The following is an 8,772-nucleotide window of genomic DNA, read 5'->3' on the forward strand; positions in this document are numbered from 1 at the left end:
GAATTAGTTTGGAAAATTGTGTGAGCGACACGTTTATATACAACATGAAAAGTATTTTTTATTGTTATTTTTTTTGACATTAGTAATTATCTTCCCGAGTGTTCCACTGTTAGGAATGCTACTGACTATATAGTTATCATAATTTTCCTTTCGATTTCTGCAACAATGCTTGGTTTGATGTAGTGTCCACGTAACTTTTTCACGATGACTCAATTGGAAATAAGAGGTTCTGACGTAAGCAAATGAAATTCTGGTTAACGTGTTTAATTTTCTTATTTGAAAATAGTAAGGGATGTCCTGAGCGTTAAAAAAAAACGAGCTTGCTTTTATGAAAGTTTCATCGATTTTTATAAAATTTGATCTTTAAAATGCAATTTGTAACTTATACAATTTCACCATAACTGACAATATTCTTGCATTTATGATAAAATTTAAAAATAGGTACTATACATACACTGTTAAAACTACAGTTTGCATTTGGTACCTTTCAGGGGTGAAACTCTTGTTCACCAGCGGCACCCGACAGAGCCGAAATTGCACCCTTAGCAAGGGTGAAAAACTGGCTCCCTTCACCCAACGTGCACCGGAGGTGAAAGATGGTACCCTATGTGAGAAAAATGGCCCCTTTATTGCTTCCTATAGCGATTCCTGCCCCCCCCCCCCGTGTTGTGTGCGTTTTTGAATACAATTGTGTTTCATTTATTTTGATTTATATATATACGAAGGCATTTGATCACATTTCAACTTTCGAACATAGTTTAGAAGTGTTCATGACTTTAATTTGTCTGTTCGTGCACTAACTTTCTTATATCTGCACTTGGATTGCTCAGTAATTAATATGTTGTTGACATCTGCTACAGCATGAACCGTACCGAAAATGAACAGGGAAGGTATTTATCAATCATTTGCCGGAACAACCAGAAATATTAAGTAACGTTAGATTAGGATCATGGGAAAATAAAAGCGTTTCATGAAGGCTTAAAATTTTAATCGTATCAAAACCTATTAAAAGATTCGACATTTGAGTATCCTCACGCGTACAAGATAAATAATCTAAAAGCCCTTCTTTTCAGTGTCAAGTTTTTCGTTAGATTAAAAATAAAAACGAGTCTAGAACTACATCCGCTTCATGCAATAACGCCAAAGAAAGGTACAGTCATAGAAAAAAAAAAACGAAACACTTTTAATTATTCGGCCATTTTTCATGCTAGAAAGGAAAGAAAGATGTCATCCGACTTAGTTTAAAGTCTTCTTTAAAACTACGTAGGTAAAATTTTGATAAGGGACCATATACAAAACAAAATGAGCACCAACTCTTGATTTTCAAATGGGAACCCCTAATTTTTGCTACATAATTATGTTTAGACCGCAAAATACAGCCAGGATACGAAATTTCACTGCATTCCGTGCAGTAGAACAGGAGTTATTAACGAAAAACGTTTTAGGGACCATCACCACATTGAAAACGCTTCTTTCAAGGTCACGGTTTATCAAGTAACGGAAGGTGAACAATGAAAATATCGAGATTATCCAGCTCAACTCATGTTTTTTTGAAGTTCTTCCGTAATCCGATACTTTTTAGCCGATTATGTTGCGGCAAAAAGCGATTTACGGTCTTTTTTTTTTTGAAAAAAAAAATAATAAAAATATTTACTGATTTTTGTCTATCTGCATTAACCTAAGAAAGACGGATGAGGTTTGGCTGGTCCATCGTATAGATCGTTCTTTAGTAAACCGAATAATGACAAATTAAAAGTAATGGAACTTTTTGACTTTTCCTAATATAAACCTATTGGATTGCTCATATAATCATTCAAGCCTCATAGAAATGTAAATATTCAACCTTATACCTAGAAACATGATGTGAATATGTTTGATAAATGTTGCACCTATGTTACAGGTTTATTTTTGAATGAATAAAAAGTCTTTGATTGTAAAATGGAATTGCGCGTTTTTAATTTCGCAGAACATCGGCAGAAGTTTGAGCCATCGCACACAAAAATGTAAAAAATATACCGCACAACGTGGGAAGACGCAGCATTAAATAGATTGGAGACTCGAGCGAAGCAAGGTCCATTTATTCCGTGAAAATTTGCTCTAAATACATAAAATGAACGAAGTATCAATCTAAAAAATATAGCAGAAACTGGAGAATATAAATACCCGTTAATGAGCAAACCCTTTATACTCGAACTTTATTTGGGAAAAATTTGGTTATTTGAATTAACCCGGTGGACAAACACAGTAATTGTTCTAGAGGCTTTTTTGTAATCAAAAAAAGAGAATTTGTTTCAAATCCTAATTTATGCGAATGATCATAACGCGTGGTATTATTAAAAAGACATAACACAATCGGCGGTTTTAGTTAAACATGTAACATCTCTTAAAAGCAATTTAGGAAAGTAATTTCCCAATGCTGTTTCTAGCAACGAGATTCGAGATGGTTCAACCCGTAATTAAAAGAAAAAAAAAGTCATTTTAATTTTAACCAAGATGAACCGAAATCTGACTTCTTGCCATTTCTCCGATTTTGTAACATTACAATCAAAACTTAGCTTTATTTGATATTGTTTCGCGCACTATATACTTGCACACTAGCATTGTCTACAGCATCAGGCTGGCGCACCTATAGCAATACTATAGGCAGCATACCCGACAGGCGGGTTGAACTATCCAGAGGCTACGATTTCGTCCTCGCTGCATATTTCGCAGACTGGAATCGGAACTAAGCGTGTGGGATGCGTGTGGGATGCATCTTATTGAAGCTGAGAGTGCGAATAAACTGGTAGGCAAAGTAAATTTATCTGCTGTATGTTTACGGCATCTCACTGGTGAGATAAATTTTCTTCATCCACCAGTTTTTAGGCACTCTCGGCTTCAATGACATGACACCTGCTGCATTGTTCGGTTAAATCTAGTTCAGGGCTGTTGTGTTCAATATTAGGACACACAGCAGCCATGGAATGGGAAAACCAATTCGCAGTGAAGACGCGGGCCGCATTCAGCCCGCGACGTTGGTTCATGTGACCCGTTGTGTGTTCAAAGAATAAGAACAGGAAGTAGAATTAGTTCCAGTGTCACAAAGTTGGAGCCGAATATCCAGATATTGGATTCTGAAAAAGATGCATTTAATAAAATAGGCACCCATTAGTTGATAACAATATTTTTTTTCACTTTCTTTCTTTGACGATATTTTTCCATGATGTTCAAAAGAGAAGAAAATATTTTGAAATTTTATCATTGTCTTGCGAGAATTATTTTAATGTGAAATGCACGCCAATGACCGAGAAAGTAAATAGAAAAATAGTATTTAAATTGTAATTAAGAATAGACAAAAACACAACTTAATCTAACACGCAAATTAATGTTTTGTTAAATCTTTGACGAAGTCAAAAAAAAAAAAAAAAAAGTTCACAATTAGCCACAACTGCTACTTTTGTGCTGAATACAGCTCAAAGCACGCGGCCCACTAATGCGATTGAGATTTCCTCTCCTAGATCCTAACACATTGAAAATTATTCAAACTCTATACAAAAAATAATAATTCCTAAAAACCAGTAAACTTATCCAAGAGCAATTATTACTTTTTGACCCATTTGGATACTGTTAAAGGAGAAACTTCACACTGTCGGCTATTTTTCGAGTACTTTTTCCCGAATTAGACAAGGCAATAATTTTTCCTTTTAGCAAATTATCACCGGGAAGAGCCACTAATTCTACACTCAATTGCAACATGACAAGCAAGACACTGGGGTTTTGTTGTATGTTTCTGTGAAAAAGTTGTGCATGTTAATTTTTTTGAGCAATCACGATTGCTTATTGCTTTCATTTGACTGTTTTAATGTGATATCATTTTATTTTCCCACCAGCACCCTCCGCAGCACCATCGTCGGCCGGCCGCCTCACGATGCTGCTCCTCTGGCGAAAACCGTCTCCAGGTCACGTCAATATCCTACACACACACACATACACGCGCTCCTACACACACTCATACACGCCCTCCTACACACACACATACACGCACTCCTGCACACAAACATACACGCACTCCTACACACACACATACACACACTCATGCCTGCACAGACACAAACACTCATGCCTACATACACACACACACGAACGCCTACACACACGCGCGTACTCACACATACGAATGCCTACACGCACACGCGCGTACACACACACACACATGAAAGCCTACAATTACGCGCGTACACACACATACGAACGCCTACACGCACACGCGTGTACACACACATACACGAACATCTACACGCACCCACGCGTACACACACATACACGAACGCCTACACGCACACGCGCGTACACACACAGCACTGCATACACAACACGTACACACACGCGCTTACACAATCACACGCGCATACATACACATACACGGCTCGTGATTGCGAAAAACATTATTTGAATTCAAGATGCCAAAAATTCAAATTAATATATATATATATATATATACATATATATCTATATATATAAAAATCTCGTGTCACGATGTTTGTTCGGGGTAAACTCCGAAACTACTGAACCGATTTTTATCAAATTTCATACGTATCTGTAATTTGGTCCAACTTAAAAGATAGGATAGTTTTTATAATTTTTTATTGCAAATTTCATATTAATTATGCAATAATAGTGTGAATTAATTGTTTAGTTCTAAAAATTCTTAATAGATGGCGGTGTAAGTTAATTCATCGATATAACTCTAACATCGTATGACTTACTGCTAAAAACACCATGATAAAAAAACTCAGAAATGTTGCTTAGAATTTCCATATAACGTTTCGGGATATTACAGGTTATTATTCACTTCCTGAGAAAATCAACAATATTTTTCAAAACGTTTCCTTGAATTGCTACAAATTGCAGATTTCACACCGTTGTGAAAAATATTTTTCTCCACCAGTATCAAGATTAACTAAACGTATTAAATAGGTGTATCGTTTTCCAAGCGTTTACGGTTCGTCCAGATTGACTAAACGCCCAATGTGTGCGAAAAGACATCTGGATCGCGAAGCTTTGCAAGAGTTGCATTCGAGATACTTGCTTGAGATCTGTCTTCGCGTTGGGAATGTGTGCATTAATGCTTTGAGAGCTTTCTTAGAAAAGCGGGAAGGTTCCAGGCTATTATATTAAACCTGCGTTAGACTTCTCTGAAGGTGCTAGAATCATAACTTCCTTTAACTAAGAAGACTACTAAATTCTTCAAAAATATTAAAGGTTAATTTCAGGAAGTTTAATGAATTTAAGCGGAAAACAATTATTTTCTTTATTTTATTCCACAAGAAACTTTTAATATCATTAATTCTTGCAAAGATACGTTCGCAACAGAAAATTGCAGTGACATTTGCATCGTCAGGCATTGCTGCTACTTCTTTTAGATGGTAGACGAACAGCACATTCAGCTTTAAAGTTGCCTATTAGATATTCATAACAAACAAAACGCAATGTGTAACATTTAAGAAAAAAAAAAAAAAAGTGGAATGGATGTAGTGTTGCAAGAGAGGGGTGAAATTAAAATTTCGGATAAGTGTACTATGGCTCATGAGTAAAAGCATTCATTCGAAGCACATCATAAGATTGTGCAAGATTTGAACAGCAACGATAAACTTTTAGGCGAAATTGTCTGAATACTGTCTGGGGACTTCCGGCAGACATTACCAGTTATTCCGATGAAATCAACGCATGTTTAAAACAATCGTTTTTATAGCGTAATGTCGAGATAATGCGATTGGCCATGAACATGCGAGTATAAACGCAAAATAATCTAATCCCTGAAGTATTTTCTAAGCAATTGCTGGGTATTGGAAACGGTGAAATGGAACTGTATCAAAATATACAGTACAACAAATAGACAGACATTTTCTACACTGCCGTTGAGACGAAAAGTGAACTGATTGAGAGTCTATTTCCAGATAAATTTAATTTTTTTAAAATCATAATTGCCTCTGTAATCGCGCTGGTTTTGTAGCAGTTTTGGTTTCGGTAAACATTTTCGAACAGACAGGAGTATTTGTGGATCGTCAATTGTCGACTGTCAAATACATATCCCTATGCATGTCACAAATTGTATTTATTGGTCGCACAAAGTCATTGGGAGTTGAGACTTTCTAATGCAGGTTTGACGTAAGGAGAAACAGTATTCGTCAACTGTTTAAAACAATTTTGACGACATTCTTTCCAACACAATCATCATTTTTTAAAGAGAAACTATATAACATTTAACGTTTGAAGACGTATTTCATAAAGTTTACCAAACACACAAATATTTAAATCCAGATTTTACACCAGAGATAAATATGAAGTTTTAGTTTTAACTGAAGGTGTTTGCGTTTCAATTTCAAATTTTTCCACTTAGTTATTATGATATGCCGTCATTTGACAGTTGGGCCCCCGACTTAGTTAACACTGATTTTCAACGTATAACAACAGAGCAATGACGCTGTCTTAGCTACAATTATTGCGAGTAATGGGCCATTACTGACGGCTGGAAAAAAAAGCTCCCCATTGATGCTGAACAAGTCTATACAGTTGTATAAAATGTTGTGTAGAATCTAAAAGCGTATGGTGGTTTACGCTTAGCTTCTACATTCGGTTATTTTACAATCAGTTTCGATATTTACTATCACTTTCAAGTTATTTTTGCTTTTTTTTTTTTGGCCAAAGTCATACTTACAAATTTTACTAAGCGTAAGTATAGTGCTCTTTCCATAGAAAATTTAGTTAGTACTTACTGAATTCAATAAGTACTTTCTTCAGCCTGCACTGTAAAAAAAAAAAAAAAATCCGAAACGTTACTGAGTAAAAATTTTCTATACTTGCTTGCAGTTCTGGCTAAGCTTTGGCTATGTTTGCATTACTGCTTATAGAAGTTCCTTAATAAATCAGAAAGGTTCTAAGCTTTTTTTTTTTATTCCTTCCTAAGTTTACACTACAGTTCCAGAAACACGACTAACTTCAAACGGGAAGATCTTCGAATTTTTAAAGAGGTTTCCGAGATAATTTCAGGAAGGTTATTAACTTTTATCGGAAAACTTTCCGGGTTTTGGCATGACATGTTCCTGGCAAAAATTGGCCACATCAGCTGCCCATAATTTTCCAGGAACATTTATGAATCGTTTGTACATTGAATCACGCCCATTATCAATCTCATATGTTTTAAAATCGGCTATACTATTTTAAACTCTATTAAAAATATTTATTTGATTCTATCAAAATAATGAGTAAAATTTTATTTTAATCCAACTTTTTTGCCACAGCAACGCGTGGCTGGGTCAGCTAGTATATATATATATTATTTGAGTTATTGTTTTACAAAAGGCAATGGCTAAACGCAGAAAAAATAAAAAATAAAAATAAAAATAAAAAAAAATAAAAAAACAGAAGTATTTAAATTATAGCTTTTGATTTAAAAAGTTCTATAAAATATTATTTTATTAGACAATGAAGTAGTGTTTCGCATTATTTACACATTGACGTCTGAACGATATCTACAAAAAACTGACGGTTGCAATATTGTGTTGTTCTTTTGCAGAGACAGCGAATAAATTTATGCATTTAAAAAATTCATAGGCGTAACTCTAATGTAGAAAAACCACGTTATAATTGGTTTGCTTAGTTTGTTGAACAATTTTTTTCTTTTTTTACGAAGAAACCAACTTTCATAATTTCTGTTTTAAAAAAGTATACGTTCCCCTAAAGTTGGAAAAAAGGAATTTTTAAGCATAGCGCAAAAACTACTGAATATTTTGAGCTCAAATTTTGGATTCCCTCCTCAAAGCTCTTCTAGATTGTTTTTCTGTTAAAATTTAATATGGTTTCAGATCATATTTTTTTCAAAAAATATTAAAATAATTCATAAAAAAACTAAAGTTACATTTTGGGCGTTATAAATGATGTTTTTATTATTGGGTCAATACATATTTTGATACAAAAAAACAATCTTTGCCGTGCCTAATCTAGTTTTTGTGTTATGAGTAAAAATATCAAAATACGTTTTAACATTACGAGAGGAATTTTTCAAAACTCGATTCTGAAGTAACGGCTGGATCGAATTAAACAAAACTTTGTATACAAAGTTAAAAAAAGATGCTGATTACAAATATGTGATAAAAAAAGGGGGTTCTCATTAAAAAATTTGAAGTTGATGCTCGTTTCAATATGAAGACGACCCCTTAACAACAATTTTTTACCATAATTATGTAGAACTTTTTATTCCTGAAACAATGACACCTTACACGTGTCTCTAGTATCAATAGTCTTTGAATACGATCGAGTGTTTCGTTTTTTTTTTCTATGACTGTACCTTAACCAAAACACGATGTGAAAGTCATGAGTCAAACAGTGAAACATTTCTTTTCAGGCGCTTTTTTTTTTTGCTTTTGCTTCTCTGTTTGTTTTTTCTACGTAGTTACTTCATTGTGAAGAAATTGACATTTGGCAAATCTGCTCACGTCAAAGCGTTTTTTTTTCCGGAATTAGTTATTCAATTGTCAGCTGATTTAAACGTTTTTATTTTTAATGTTGTTGTTGTTGTTCAAGATAGTACTGATAGATAGTTTTAGGCAACAGTTTTGCAGGATATAAATAGCAAGACATTAAATGTGTAATAAGGTAAACGGAACAATAAGCAGTTGTCAACATATTTTAAACAATTTTAAAAAATGTTCGAAAGCTCTAAGAGCTACAATATGATCAAATGCCTTTGCTTACGCTAGATTTCGAAGATTAATCCACGAAATTTTCAGTTTT

Source organism: Uloborus diversus, chromosome 8, assembly GCF_026930045.1.
Source record: "Uloborus diversus isolate 005 chromosome 8, Udiv.v.3.1, whole genome shotgun sequence".
NCBI classification, from domain to species: domain Eukaryota; kingdom Metazoa; phylum Arthropoda; class Arachnida; order Araneae; family Uloboridae; genus Uloborus; species Uloborus diversus.